The sequence below is a fragment of the Danio rerio genome, chromosome 7, assembly GCF_052040795.2.
Source record: "Danio rerio strain M-AB ecotype USA chromosome 7, GRCz13ab, whole genome shotgun sequence".
In the NCBI taxonomy this organism is placed as follows: domain Eukaryota; kingdom Metazoa; phylum Chordata; class Actinopteri; order Cypriniformes; family Danionidae; genus Danio; species Danio rerio.
In genome coordinates, this window is record NC_141027.1 from 39,275,229 (window position 1) to 39,290,602 (window position 15,374).

Sequence of the window (15,374 nt, forward strand, 5' to 3'; positions counted from 1 at the left end):
AATTAACATCATCAATTAGATTTTTTTTTTGTTATTTACAAATGATTTAATTTGCCTTTCTACAATTTAAGACATTTTAAAAAGTGTTAAATAAGAGCACAAGTTAAATTCATAAAGACACTGTATTGAATGTTGCATAAACTGTCACATCTGCTGAAATTTTTTGAGGAAACTCAGCATCTACATCTACATAAGGTACATTTCTCTTCCTAATAGGCCCTTAAAGGTACTTATTAATACCTAAAAAGTACAAATGTGTACCTCGCAGTACCTTAAAGCTACAAAAGTGTACCTTAAATATACTAATGTCCATCTGCATGGTACAAAAGTGTACCTTTTCAAAAGCTACCTCTCCAGTGACCCCAGTGTACCTTTTTTTCTGAGAGTGTGGTAGTAATCATATGAAGGAGAGTTTGATAACTCTGTCTAATTACACAGAAACAGAATACCTGTGTCCCAATCTGTCATGTAGTTCTTGGCACTCGCTGTTACGTCTGTGATTTCAGCTTCTCACCAGCAGGTGCCTCTGTTTCTCAGTGTCTTCCCCAGCCTGTGTGCTCATACATGTGTGTGTTTGCAGAAGGAGAACGGCTGTTTAGATGGAAAATGAAGATTGGGCTGTCAGCGGATGTGACTGACAGCTGGCCTTAGGTAGTAGTTCCAGATTATTATCAGGCACCGATGTGCTCTGACACTCAGAAAGAAGCAGCAACAGTTGCTATGGGAGAAGGCTAAGAGACCTATAAGAGGCTAAGAGACACACGACGACCAAATAAAAAAAAAAATACACCAACAGACGCTTGCTTGTGTTTCTTGTTTGCGTGGTGACTCACACTCCCTCTCGTTCCTCCCACGGCCGCACTCAGAGATGGAGGTCTAAATATAATCTCCTTGTCTGGTTTATGAAATGCTAATCTAAAACCCTTTCTGTCTGGTACTGTCAAGACTATCAGAAAAAAACACTGGGTCTAATTTGTGCCTGTTAAGCAGTGTAACTTCAGAGACTCTGCCTGAGCTGCACCTTTACCGTATATGGCAGATGCAGACGTGCGCGCGCACACACACATGTGCATCTTAGTTCATCTAACGGCTCTTTGGTACAGCATCTGCATAGAACAGATTCTGTTTGTGTGCACATGCATATCGGCTGAGGCAGAGTGAGTAAGTGTTTGTGTGGGTTCAGGTGTGGGGGAAGGAAGTGTACAGTGTGTGAATGCATATGCGGCTCTTCACATTCTGTGTTTCAGTAAACGTGGATTTACTTTCTGCTGTCAGTTGCTTTTCTCTTATAGCATCCCACATGCATTTTTGCATGACACTCCCCTAATAACCCTTTTAAAGTTCATCCTTTTCACACATTATCAAAAAGATGACTGATACATATAAAATGTATTTAACAGCTGTTTTTCTGAAATGAATGTATCAGATTTTTCAAAAAATAATGAAATTATAATAAATAAATTACAAAAATGTCATTTTAAATTAAATGAGGCTGCAAAGAAGTTTATTTCGAAAGTTCTTTTCAAAAAGTTTGTTCTAGTTGGTAACTACCCTAGCTTTGGTCTATGTTTGTTATGTAATGTGGTGAAGCTTTGAGGCTCTGTGTTCTCCCACTTTGACATCTTCTCTTCATTTCATTTTCTCTCTTCAGTCTTTTGCTGTGGTGAAAAGAGTACTGAAAAATCAAACTCAAGTAAAAGTACCATACTGACCTAACAATGTAGTGCGAGTAAAAGTATCTGTTGTAAATATTAGTTTAAGTATGAGTAAAAAATAGACCTTTCAAAAGTACTCATGCGTAGTGAGTATTTTATTTTTTATTTTTTTTGGCCGATGCGTTTACATGTAATTTGTGGGCGTGTGTGTGTAAACGTAACCTTCTCTAGTGCATCTAGTTGTTGCCCAGCAGGCATACAACGTCATAAGACGTTAATATTTGGTTAGATTTAGGTTGTGATGTCAGGTGACCAAAATTCAATGTCTTGTCAGTGTCTAAGGACAACGTTATTTTGATGTCCAATAATGATGTCAAATGACGTTGATATTTGGTTGGTTTAAGGTTGTGTTAGAAACTGACCAAAATCCAACGTCGAGCCAACATCATAAAACCAACGTCATATTGACGTCAAATACTGACATTTATTTGTCAGGTATGGCAACCAAAATCCAACGTCTGAAAGACGTCATAGTGATAACGTCCATACAACGTCAAGCTGTAACATCAATAGATGTTGATATTTGGTTGGTTTTAGGTTGGACGTTGTTGGCTGCAATTATAACTTGCCCATGTCTTTTGAGGTAGTTCATTATGATGTGATATACATTCTATGTTGGATTTGATTGGACAGGAATCACAGGACTGATTTTTCTAATCCCAAAGTAGTGAAGTAAAAGTACCGATACTGCACTAAAAATGTACTCAAGGGAAAGTAAAAGTACACATTTTTAAAACTACTTGGTAAATTACAATTACTGCAGTAATTTGAGTATTTGTAATTAGTTACTTTACACCACTGGTCTTTTGAGCTCAGATATCCATACAAAGCAGTACTGACAATAATGTTCCAACATTTCTTTGAAGCAAACCTCTTATTAAGTACTGTAGTATACTGTGTCAGGTGTCCCCTTAAGGTTTTCCTGACAATACCTCATGGTTAATTTATTAGATTACGCTCAAACCATGATGCAAGTGTGAAAAAGAAAGCACATCACTGCTTGCATGCGTTTCTATTAAAAGATGCTGTATAAAAGCACTAAAGCTTCTAAAGCATAAAAACAACATAATATGTTTGCTGTCTTTGTTTTGGTTTGTTTAACAATGCCAATTATATTTCAGCACTCCGGCTTGCCTTTTTGGAAATCGCCGTATTTCAATAATTCCTTCATTCAATTATTCATTCAGAAATTCTCTCAAAGCATGCACTTGTGACCGAAATGCATCCTCCGGTGGACAGTAGCAGAGTCTGAAATGAGACACAGATTCAGAGTTCCACATGAGGTCATTAATTAGCAAATAATGTAAATAATATGAATGTAAACATTAGCTGAGCAGGTTACATTGTAACCCTGTTTCCTAACAACACGCCTCATGACGAGATTTGCAGTGATAAGCATTTGGGCTGCACTCACTCACGAAATAGTAAGGTTTATAATCTAACTAATACATATTAAATCTTTTTAACATTATTAAATGTAGATGCTGAATCACTGATACAGTATGTGTTTGTATGCATTATTTCACAGTCTGCTGCTGCTTTCAGTTATATGGCAATAAAGGTCACTTAAAAAATGGCATTCAAACTCACATTATTAGGATTTAGCACTGAATAAAACACATGAGGTATACCTGAGGTGATCATTGTCAGTTTTTTGTTGTTCACCAGTAAGAAATAGAAGCCGTTTTTAATATATCAATCCGAGGTGTTGGTTAGGACAAAAACTCCTTTTAATTTGCATAAATATTCCTTCTATTGTGTACAAATATCGTGCCCAAACTTTTTTTATGAAGGGCAAAAAAACTAACTTGATTGAGGGCTTTGGGCCAAAGGTAAATGTACCAAACTGTATTAGGGTGCTTTCACAGCTGCCTTATTTAGTTAGATTGAATCACACTAGAGTTCGTTTCCCCTTTTGGTACGTTAGTTGGGCAGGTGAGAATGCAGCAATCGTATTCAAGTGCGCACCAAAAACGGACCAAATAAGCGTACCGAGACCTGCTTGAAGAGGTCCGCTTTCAAACGAACCCTGGAGTGGTTCGTTTGTGGTGAGAATATGATCCGTACTAAAACAGGTCCAACCGTAAAAAGTACTGCGCCTTTTGGACCAATTCAGCTGCCGTAGGCCGATGCGCTGTGCATTATGGGATATGGAGGAAAAATATTTGTTGACAGCGCTTTACCAACAGAGAGAGAGAGGGAGATTGGAAAACATTACCTGATGGATCGTTGGTAATATTTCCTCAAGATGAGCATGTCGCAGTTTTGCTAAATTAATTCACGCCTCCTCCTGAAGTGACGAGCAATGCATTAAAACTCTGTTTTCCAGCCGTGGCCGCGCTTCATTCTTGAAATGTATAGTTTGTCTAAAGCAGGCATACAAATCAGTCAGCGCAGTCGTCCCTTCATATTAAAAAGCGACATTGTGTGTCTGCCGGTTTTGTTTACCTGCGGGAGTTCATTGGCATTTTCCCGCACGTGAATTCTGACCAATCAATAAGCAGTTTAGGAAAAATATGTTCAACAACATCTGGCCAATGAGAGATGTGGATTTTGTCAGATGAGTGCATTTTGGTTTGTTTCAACTGGTTCGGACCAAAGCCAGTAGTGTGGTGTGAAAACAACCCAAAGACGGCAGAAGATGCAACAATGTATCATTTATTGCACTTGGTGCGGACCAAATGAAGCGAACTACAGATGTGAAAGCACCCTTATATTATTGTTTCCATGAGTAAGTTTCCAATATTTAAAAATAACTACAAAACATTGCTTAAAATTATCAGCGATATTCGCCCCAACCAACCATCATTCTCACTCTCTTCTCAAATAAAATGGTGGGCCAAACAAAGATTAGCATGGACCAACTTTTGCCCGCGAGCCCTAGTTTTGGCATCTCTGTTCTAGATAAAGGTGAAGCCTTTACAGCCGGCGTCTCAGACACTCTCAAGACAAAACATCTGTTTTCTTTTGTGACATTTGTTTGTAACTTTTGCAGTTCTTCATTGTCATAAATGTTTGTCATCTGCGTGTTTTAAAGCAGAACAGGGATAATGACTAAAACTGGGATGCTCACAGTGCGCATGCTGACAGACTGACAAACTACTTTTTAAACATTTTTTTGGGGCATTTTTGTATTTTTTTTGGCCCGGGCCAGAGAATTAGGGTTGGGATCATGAGAAGTTGGGACTTAAACTCATGACCACCACAAAGCTTTGTGCAACATGCTGACACACTGCCCACTGGGATATCAATGTGAATTTTTAAAAACATTTTTTTTTCACTTTTTACTGTGACTATATTAAGGCATTAAGTTTCTTCAGAATACGTTTCCTCAAATTAGCTACGTACGTAAATATGAACACTCTCAAAGTTTAGAAACTAACATAAAATACATGATTTCAGGTTTTCCATTTCAAGTTCATGACACAAAGAGGAAAGAGATGCAGTACATCACAGGGTAATCTTTTCTGACCACTCAAAAATCGAAACAATATAAGGTTTTGCCTCTTTCGTTTTCTTGTCAATTTTCAGATTCTCAACAGGCTTCTTGTGAATTTATTTAAACTGAAACTATGGAACTGAGAGCGTGGTTGTGTTTCTTTTTTTGTGTGTTCACTAGATGCAGTAAACGGCTCTGTGTGAGATCTATCAGTCATCATAGGACAAAAAAACTGTTGCGGTCCAACCACACGGGCAGCGCTAAGATGCACACACATACACACTCAGTGCTTGCGGCAGTGGCATCGCACTGATCAAAGGGACTGCTAGCGTTTTTCTGTCACATCAGAGTTAAGAGACCAGCACAGAAGAATACACACAAACTCACATACACCATTTCCCCTGGCACAAACACATATACCCATGTGCATACGCAAACACACGATCAGACACTTATACAGCTGGCTTGAGGATGTTTGTGGTTGATGTCCTCCCCATAGGAAGCTGGGCTTGTGTTTGTGTTAAAATAGTAACCTTGCTCATGGGTCGGTGGGGGAGTCGAGAGGATGTTAGCTTTTTAAAGCTGACAGCCTGAGGTCATTTGGTGTCTTTTTTTTTTTTTTTTACATGGCTATCACAGTTTAGCATGCAGACACATTGTACTATACAAGTAAACCCTTTGTTGATTGATTCCCCCCTCAGAGGTGTAAAAACTAAACTAAGCTCTGAGGCACTTTTACAACATTGCTGTGGTGTTTGACCCAGCACATTGAGTGCAAGTTCAGCACTGGACTTTATGTTTGTCAAATGGCCAACAGAGAGGGTGACTGAGAAAAAAAATGTCTGTAAATACATGTAGTGTAGAACTAACACACTTCAGGTTTAACTCATTATTGAAAATTAACTTGAAAATCATCTTACTGAAGCTGATTGGACCGAACTGTGTGTAGGTATAGTGTGTCCACAGTTTTATTGGGATAATATAAAGACAATAAGTCTCTTTTCTTTAAATTTCCTGATGTTAAAAATAGGATCCAAATCCCTCCCATTTTGAGGTCCATGTGATGTAGGAGTGTGGTTCCATAACCACCGATTTGACTGACAGTCGCGTGTTAACATGTCTCCATTGTAACGCGTATAATCATCAACAAGACAGGACGTGCGCAGAGCAACTAGGATTAAAAGGTCTGTTCAGCTCTCTGTGATCATCAATCATCATCAAATTTAATCAAGAATCAGTTTTACAAGTTTAAAACCTTTTTAAAACAGTGGATGTGTGTAATGAATTACAGCGATTTTACCATCTTTATCAACACAGCCGCATGTCTGTACAATTATAAAAGAAGACGCTTCAATCCTGGTTTGTAGACATTAAATCATGTTTATTTTGTACACTAACGTAACGGGTGTCCATACAGCAGTGGATATTAACGTGTATCCGGTCACATTTGGTGTGTAAAAACAGTGCAAAGTTAGTGTGTGTAACCGTGTGTCTGTAACTTTGTAACAACATTGTGTGTGTGTGTGTGGCTCATCGTCCACAACAAAGACATCAAATTATCATTGGTACTGTAGTGTTTCTCACAAACGTTACGCGAGGGTCTACTTCCTTTATGTCTGTTACTGTGCTGTTTATCTGATGCAGCTGGAGATGGAGACACTGGCTGTTTCTCAATTCCAAGAACACAGGGAAAGGACTTGCGTTTTTGTGTAGTTGCAAAGCTGCCTCGGAAGAACAAACTCAAGAGACCGCAAGAAAACAGTACACGTCCTGTGAGAAATGAGATGCTGCGTTCTTCTTGATGGTCACATGACCTTTACACTTTTTAATGGAAACTTATTTAAACATTACTGCATTCATACAACGATTTATTGTTTTTCCCATTTTCACTATATATACTATGCATGTAGACCTTATAAATATAGGGAAACTACTGAGACAAATAAGTTATATCTCTAAACTTTAATAATAAATCTATATAAAATGCTGCACTTCCCACCCTCTTTATTCAGCTGCAATGACTTCTGGGATTTCTCGAGCAAGTTTTGCGATCAAGTCTGCATCGATGCATCTTCAATATCAAAAACATATTCAGGAACTATCACCCGTCCACTGTTCTTGCGCTCTTGAGTATTGGAACTGAACTTCGGCAGTTTATTATGACGTTACGTAAGAACACGAAGACGCAAGAACGCTTAAGAACACATATTGAGAAACAGCCTCTAAAACAGGCATGTGGGAAACTAGCATTAAAGCCACAGTTACAAAAACAGTTACATTGTGTTCAGAGCAGAAAATCCAATATTCTGAAATGTATAGTAAATAATCTGATGGATGGTTTGAGCTGAAACTTTACAGACAGATTCTGGAGGCACAAAAGACTTCTCTTAAATCTCGAAAAGGGGTAAAATAGGTGCTCTTTAAAACTTTGCTATTAAGAAAATATAAATATATTTTTTTTAAAAGTGGCTTTATAGCACCTCAAATGCTTGGTTAACTTGTAATAAAGTATATATTCTCTTTAATAATTCACCCAGAGGTCTTTATTTTGTTTTCTTCCTATTTTCCTTTTTTTTTTTTGGTCCATATAGGTGTATCATATTATTTAGACTCTATCAGTCCACTCCAAACTGTTTTTTGTTTTTCAGTAGAAGAAAAAACATGAGGGAAAATAAATGATTACGTGAGTTTTTGGTTAAACTATGTCTTCAGGTCAGAGATACACTTACTCTGCTTTCTCAGCTTGCCAGAACTCATTTATTTACATAATAACTTCTGGGGGTGTTTGCTTACATATTTGCATGTACTGTACATGCACTCAAATGTGTTCAGACAGTACACGTTTTTGAAGTGTTTGGTTGACTTGATCTGCATACAAGCTCGGTGTTTGCGTCAGAGGAAGCATGCTTCGTCAGTAGAATCATGCTGCTGTCTGTGATCCCCTTTCTCACTCTCTCTCACTCGCTCTATTTTTGACCCTCCCACTCTCTTAGGACAGACTGCATGCTCTCTGTTTCCCCATCCCCAGTCTACCTTCTTTCTGTCTCTATTCTCCTCTTCTCTCTCTCTCTTTCTCTTATTTTCATTCTTCTCTAAAAGTTATCTGGTGAGAGAACTGGAGAAGACGTTTGGATGATTTTGACCCTGCCATCAGGTTGTACGTTTCTCTAACTATTCACTCTACAGGGTTTAGTCGATCTGGAGAGTTGGAGTGCAGTGCTGTATCCTTTAGACTGTGATTTATGCTTGCGGTGCTTGTGGGAGAGCAAGACATGTGAGGTTTATTAGGCAAATCTGCTGGATCGTCTTGTCTGTGGCAACTCATCTGAAGATTATAAGTTACAGTGACTGTAATCTCATTGATGTCTTTGTGATTCTTTGTGATGAACTAATTTTGTATGTATTTGCATGTAGCGCTTCTGTAGTTTGCAGCCAGAAGTTTTAATCTGTTTCATGTTTTAAAGAAAAGGAGAAAGTTGTACTTATTTTGGGATTGGTGTTAGCAATAGCATTTTTTTATAACTCTAGCATGGAAACTTTCAAAATAGTGCACTCGTGCTTGGTCACTGTGTTTGTGTAATGTGAATAATAAAAATAAATAGTCAAGCACATGATTAAACTGCTGTGTTTATAGGCCACTGATTGTGAGTGTGAGAGACAGAGAGACTGTAATTTGTACATGCTGGCAGAGAGATAACTCAGATATTTATATGCACAAGCTTCTCACTGCAGACTAGATATTTATTTGGGCAAAAAGATAGCTCTGTCCATAAATTCTGATTTGCAGGAGCTTTGCCTGAAACCTAAAATATAGTGTTTAGGCAATTTGGTGTAAGACGATTTGCTACAGTATAATGTGAATGTTACCATACAGTTGTGTCTGTATGTATTAAGGGAAGCAAACCTGTTGGTGATTTCATCAGGACACTTCTTACTTTCAAGACTTGACTGATTTACCATGGTTAGTGGTCTTCTGCACTTTTCAAATGGAATAGTTCATCCAAAATTGAAAATCATCATCATTTTTTAACATTTACTATAGGGCTGCATGATATTGGAAACATTTTGCGATATGTGTTTTGCAATATGAATATAGTTTCACCAGATGACTTATTATATGTACAATTGTATCTTAATAATATATTAATAATATCTATTTGGAAAGAGTATAAAATAGTAGATCAATTAGGATGATTCTGTAGTGGGGTGCATAATCTATAAAATTTAAAGGGTTCACCGAAGTTTTTACATTGTTGTCTGCTATATTTGCAGTGCATTTCTGTATATGCATGTTTTGTGAGTATTTTCATGCACATGGTAAGTCAGAGATTGGGGAATTATTAATGTTTACTATTTGCATCTTGATAAAATCTAATAAACAACCTATAAAGTTTTTGGGGCCCTTAAAAACATTTTCTTTGTGGTCTGCATTACCTGCAGTGCATTTCTAAATATTTTCATGAATAACTATCTATAAATATAATCAATATACAATTGAAATAAAGTGTTTTATTATTTCCCAAGTCTAACTATATTCAAGTACAGTAACTAAATGATAAAAAAAAAATATATATTTCAATAAAAGGAATCATAGTTATGGTCAAAAAGGTCATTATACAGTTACAGACATTAAAACGATAAATTATAATGCAAACTCAACATTTCATATCCTGCAATGTGACTAGTGTGAATGATCACATTGCGATATCGACGCTGAAACCATATATATTGTGCAGCCCTAATACAAGTTACAAACCTATCTACAAGTTACAAAACCAAGAGTTCTCTCTCTTGCTAAACACATAAATGTTTTTTTTTTTTTGAATGATAAACAAATAGTTGATTTTAGCTATTGGCATCCACTTTTATTTTTTTTATTTTTAAGTTGAATTTAATAAATGCCATCAGTCTGGTTATCAATATTCTTTCAAATATGTTTATTAATAAAATAAGATTAAAGAATATCTTTAACACTCCAAGTTTTGATCAAACAACAACAGACTTTTCAGTTCTGGGTAAACTGCAGTAGTCAATTCCTTAAAGTACAACAAGGCAAGTGTGTGTTCACAGCAGTACCTAAAAGCCCATTTGACACTGCCAAAATGTGGAAAATCCTCGTAAAGAAGTTTAGGAAGCGAATGAGCCATGACAGCATGGGAAGAAATGAGAGCGAGAGAAACTGCAGCTTAGAAAACTGTTAGGAATTGAAACATGGCATGCACATGCTCAGCTGCTTTACATACAGGATTAGTGAATTTCCTGCTTGATGAACTGTCATAATACATGTCAGATTAAAGATTTAAGGTGCTGAAAATCTATAAAAACTCTTGGAATGTTGTCATATACATTTTTGAAAGCAAAGTATAAACATCTCTATATCTTTTGAGAACCATATAATTATTGAAATACTGCCAGATGTAAGAATTTATCCAAGATGTTAATACTTTTTGATTTATTTATTTTTATCAATTAACTACCAGACTACAAACAGATGTCTTAAATCAAGTTGGGTTCTAACTGAAGATATGCAAAAGCAATTAATTATAAAAGGTACTGTTTATAATAATTGAATTAACTCCACTGAATAATGCTCATACAAAATAAAGATAAAATATGCCCCGAGGTTTATACAACTAGGTCCATAAATATTTGGACATCGACACAATTCTAACATTTTTGGCTCTATACTCCAATGGATTTGAATCGAATCCAACCAGATTTAACTGCTTTAACTGCAGACTGTCAGCTTTAATTTGATGGTATTTACAACCAAATCAGGTGAACACTGTAGGAATTACAACAGTTTGCAGATGTGCCTCCCACTTGTTAAGGGTCCAAAGGTAATTGGACAAAATAATAATCATAAATCAAACTTTCACTTTTTAATCCTTGAAATACTTTTGCTGTCAATTACAGCCTGAAGTCTGGAACTTATAGACATCACCAGACGCTGGGTTTCATCCCTGATGATGCTCTGCCAAGCCTCTACAGTGACTGTCTTCAGTTTTTGGTAGTAGAAATGCAAATAGCACACTTGAAATGAACTCTGGATCTTTTACATGCTCATTTTATTTGGCTTAATGAAGGAATTAACAAGAGGGTCCCTTAACAAGTGTGAGACAAATATGAAAAGTGTTGTAATTCCTAACATGTTCACCTGATTTGGGTGTAAATACCCTCAAATTAAAACTGAAAGTCTGCAGTTTAAGCACATCTTGTTTATTTCATTTTAATCCAAAAGTGTTAGAATTGTGTCTATATCCGAATATTTATGGACCTAACTGTATGTGTTTTTATTGCTAATTTTTAATTTGCTATAACTTCTGGAAACCGCTGCACTCTAAACTCTGCTACAGCTAAGACACCTGTTGGAAATTGATGATATTATGATTCTTATAGGATTTGATCCATATGCCATCAACATCTAGTTTGCGTGTTGGATATGTTGCTGTTTTGTTTACTTTTGTAATGATTTAAAGGGGGAACTAAAGGTGAGGGAAATATTCTAGCAATCTTACATACAGTTTGCTGTTCAATAAAGTTCACAATGCAGACGTAAACACATCTAGTATTAGCCGCAGAGACAGGAGCTTCATGAACAGCTTGTTTTGAGTTTCTTTATAATTCCCAGGCTTTGTCAGAAGTTGAACTGCTGGTGATAGACTGTAGGTGCACATTCATAATGATGAATTATGCATAAAACCTGCTGAATTATTAGATGCATGTGCAAATCACATAATCGGTCAGAAGACGTGCCAAAACCAGAATCTTCAAAGCTTTATATTTACCCCCACATCTCCTTCATGTTGAAAAATATCCCATTATCCATGGAAAAGGGGATTTGAAGTAAAGAAGGATGGAGGTGGAAGATCGGGACATGTATGCTTTGAAAAATGAAAACAACATTTCCGCCCTGCTATATGTGCTGTCAGTGAGAGAATATAAACTGTGGGGAGATTCAGGTCATCTTTGCTCACATTTAGTTTTAACCTGCAAGCGCCCTGCAGTGATGGCCAGCGCTGAGGTAAAAGAGGAGGTCGAGTCTGACTCACTCACACCCGCAAACACACTCAATTGAGTTTTTCAATCAGTGGAGTTGCACTGAATCTCACAAAGTGATTTCAGAAAAGGGACACAGCCGCTCTTGAGCACACACACACAATTTTTATTACAGCACACACTTTGCGGAGTTGAACTGTGATGTTGAGGCAGAGTGAAGGTCAGAGCATTACATGTATAATGGCCTCAACAACAAGGCTGATGAAAAGCTGCATGCTGTGTGAAACCAAAGACAGCTCAAACCAACAGCCAGATGTGTTAATCTCATCAGTGTCTCTCTGCTTGCTTGCATCTCATCAAACTTTGCTTTCCCTCCCTCATAAAAGCATGCTTGTGTGTGTGTGTGTGTGTGTGTGGGTGTGTAGCTATTAATCAGTTTCTAACCACCAAGGCCTCTTCTTGTCTGTTCTGCTCTTGTAGATTATGTAGTTTTGCTAACTATAGTAGCTCAGGTGTCGCATTTTCTAATGCATTTGTCTCGAGAGGTGTGACCTTTACTTTAACAAATAACATCAGCACACTTAATCTGTTCTGATCCTGTAGATCTGTGTATGTGTGTGTGTGTTTGACACAGAGGCATGTCATATCCAGAAACTGTGCCTGTGCACTGTGTAAATATTTACTCAAGCTGAAACGACACTGTGTCTCCCGCCCCTTTTTCTTTTTGCCCTTTCCCTCTCCCTCTTTCCGTCATGTTCGTGGTGAGCTATGCTGATCTTGAGGCGTGTTATAAGGGCAGAAGGCACCAAAAATCAGTACATTAGATGTGCAACAGTAAATGACCATTGATTTTTTTTTAGCTCTGTTTAACAGTTTTCTTGGGAGTCTTAACAGTATTCAGGTATAGAAATTGAATAGTAACCACAATGCACAAAATGCTTTTCTTTCTTAGCTTTGTTTAATATCTAGTCCACATATATACAAATTCTTCAATCAAATAGAAATATTGTTTTGTTTTCAACTTTAGAAGAAATAAGTCAAATCTGTGTGTTTTTCCTTAAAACAAGCTACATTTTGTGCCAGTGTGGTAAATAAAACAATCTTGTTTTTGCTTTGAAAATAAGATATTTGTACTAGAAACAAAGCAGAAAATCTAAATAAGAAAAACATTTTATTTATTTTTTAAATTCCGTATAAGTAGAGTAATTCGATACAATTCTGCAGCTGCTGGTCAACTATGGTTCAGATTCAACATTGCATATCTTGCGATGTGACTTTGCGATATTGATTCTAAAATTATATATTTTGCAGCCCTAATCCATACATACACATTCACATATACATATACTGTACATGTACATTTACATATGCATATACAGCACATAAGCATATACATTTACCGGCCACTTTATTAGGCACACCTTGCTAGTACCGAGTTGGACCCCCTTTTGCCTTCAGAACTGCTTTAATTGTTCGTGGCATAGGTACTGGAAACATTTAATGGAAACATTTAATATAAGAAAAATATAAGATTTTGGTCCATATTGACATTGTTGTGAATCTCTCGTTACACCACATCCTAAAGGTGCACTATTAGATTGAGATCTGGTGACTGTGGGGACCAATTGAGTACAGTGAACTTATTGTAATGTTCAGTAAACCAGTCTGAGATGATTCATGCTTTATAACATGGTGCGTTATCCTGCTGGAAGTAGCCATCAGAAGATGGGTACACTGTGGTCAAAGGGATGGACATGGTCAGCAACAAAGTAGGCTGTGGTGTTGAGACGATGCTCAATTGGTTCTAATGGGCCCAAAGTGTGCCAAGAAAATATCCCACACACTATTACACCACCACCACCTGCCTGAACTGTTGATACAAGGCAGGATGAATCCATGTTTTCATGTTGTTGACTGCAGTTTCTGACCCTACCATCCGAATGTCGCAGCAGAAATCAAGACTCATCAGATCAGGCAACGTTTTTCCAATCTGCTGTTGTCCAATTTTGGTGATCCAGTGCGAATTTGCAGCCTCAGTTGCCTGTTCTTAGCTGACAGGAGTGGCACCCAGTGTGGTTAAGTTGCTGCCATTTGATTGGCTGATTAGAGCAGTTGGACAGGTGTACCTAATAAAGTGGCCATTGAGTGTATATTCTAATATACAATACATTATTTAGGCAGTATTTTAAAGAATATTTCAATTTTCATTTTGAGCTTTTCATTTAAGATGCGGTTGGATATTCGGGTTTTAAATGTGGTGTGACTTTCCAAAAATGTATAAACTTAATGAAATAATTTTTATGTAAACAGCAACCTAAACCCTTCAAATACTTTGTAATAGAGATTCTAGTAGCAAAGCTAATTTGTCGCTGCTTAATCTCTGTGTGCTCGAGAGACTGCCTCAGTGTGTGTTTGTGTGTGTGTGTGTGTGTGTGTGTGTGTCATTCAGTAAAGGCAGTGCATTAATATAGAATGGTGATTAAATTAGCTAGAAACTGGAACTGCCTGTGCATTGCATGATTTCAGTGTACACCTTGAAGGCAATCGGAGCCCGGCATTTGATGAATTTTAAATGTGATTTATTCCTGTGATGTCAAAGCTGCATTTCCAGCAGTCACTACTCCAGTTTTTATAATTCAGAAATCTTTCTAATGTGCTGAGTTGCTGCTTAATAAGCGTTGTTATCAGTTTTAAAAAGTTGAGATTCTTCAGTGAAAACTCAATTAGGGAAATTTTAATAGACATAAAATACAATATTTGTTAGATTAAAAAAAAATTATAATGACTTTATTGTACCAGTTCACATGAGTTACACTTTTATTTTTATTAAAAGCCAAAAAAAAAATCATATGAACATATAAACAACAATGTGTATGTATAAGACTAAAGGGGAGACATCTGACCGCAGACAGTTTAAGCACTTCCTCTTTCCCATGGTCTGGGGCACAGCCCGAGAGGGACAGTACTGTCATTATCACGTACATCTCACACACATCACACAAAATCCCTCATGTCATTCCCTACAAATTCAGATGCTCACAGAGAGCTCACATATTATTTGTTATTTACAGATTTTAAGCATCTATATATACAATAATAAAGATTTTCCCTTTTACCATCCTTAAAAGTAAAAATAAAAACATTATTATGCAAACTATGTCTACATTCATATTATTAATAATGTATACACAGTATTCAACATTTAAATCAAATTAATGCGC

At 36.9% G+C, this 15,374-nt stretch overlaps 1 protein-coding gene and 1 non-coding gene across 51 annotated transcripts in view; one reads left to right on the forward strand and one right to left on the reverse strand.

Moving 5' to 3' along the window:
• The window catches only part of dgkza (diacylglycerol kinase, zeta a), a 195,478-nt gene that overhangs the window by 84,218 nt on the left and 95,886 nt on the right, over positions 1-15,374 (forward strand). For 18 of the 50 annotated variants that reach the window (NM_001442949.1, XM_087259350.1, XM_087259352.1 and 15 more), the window contains exon 1: positions 8,175-8,308. The exons of 25 other annotated variants lie outside the window; for them this stretch is intronic. The gene's annotated coding sequence lies outside the window, so the exon portion shown is untranslated. Of the gene's footprint in view, positions 1-8,174; positions 8,312-15,374 lie in introns of those variants that run through there. 7 more of the 50 variants (XM_087259351.1, XM_087259355.1, XM_087259361.1 and 4 more) reach the window with 1 other exon arrangement.
• LOC147836060 (small nucleolar RNA SNORD36) lies at positions 14,831-14,907 on the reverse strand. The gene has a single exon (XR_015496679.1). It is a non-coding gene; the product is annotated as a small nucleolar RNA SNORD36 (small nucleolar RNA).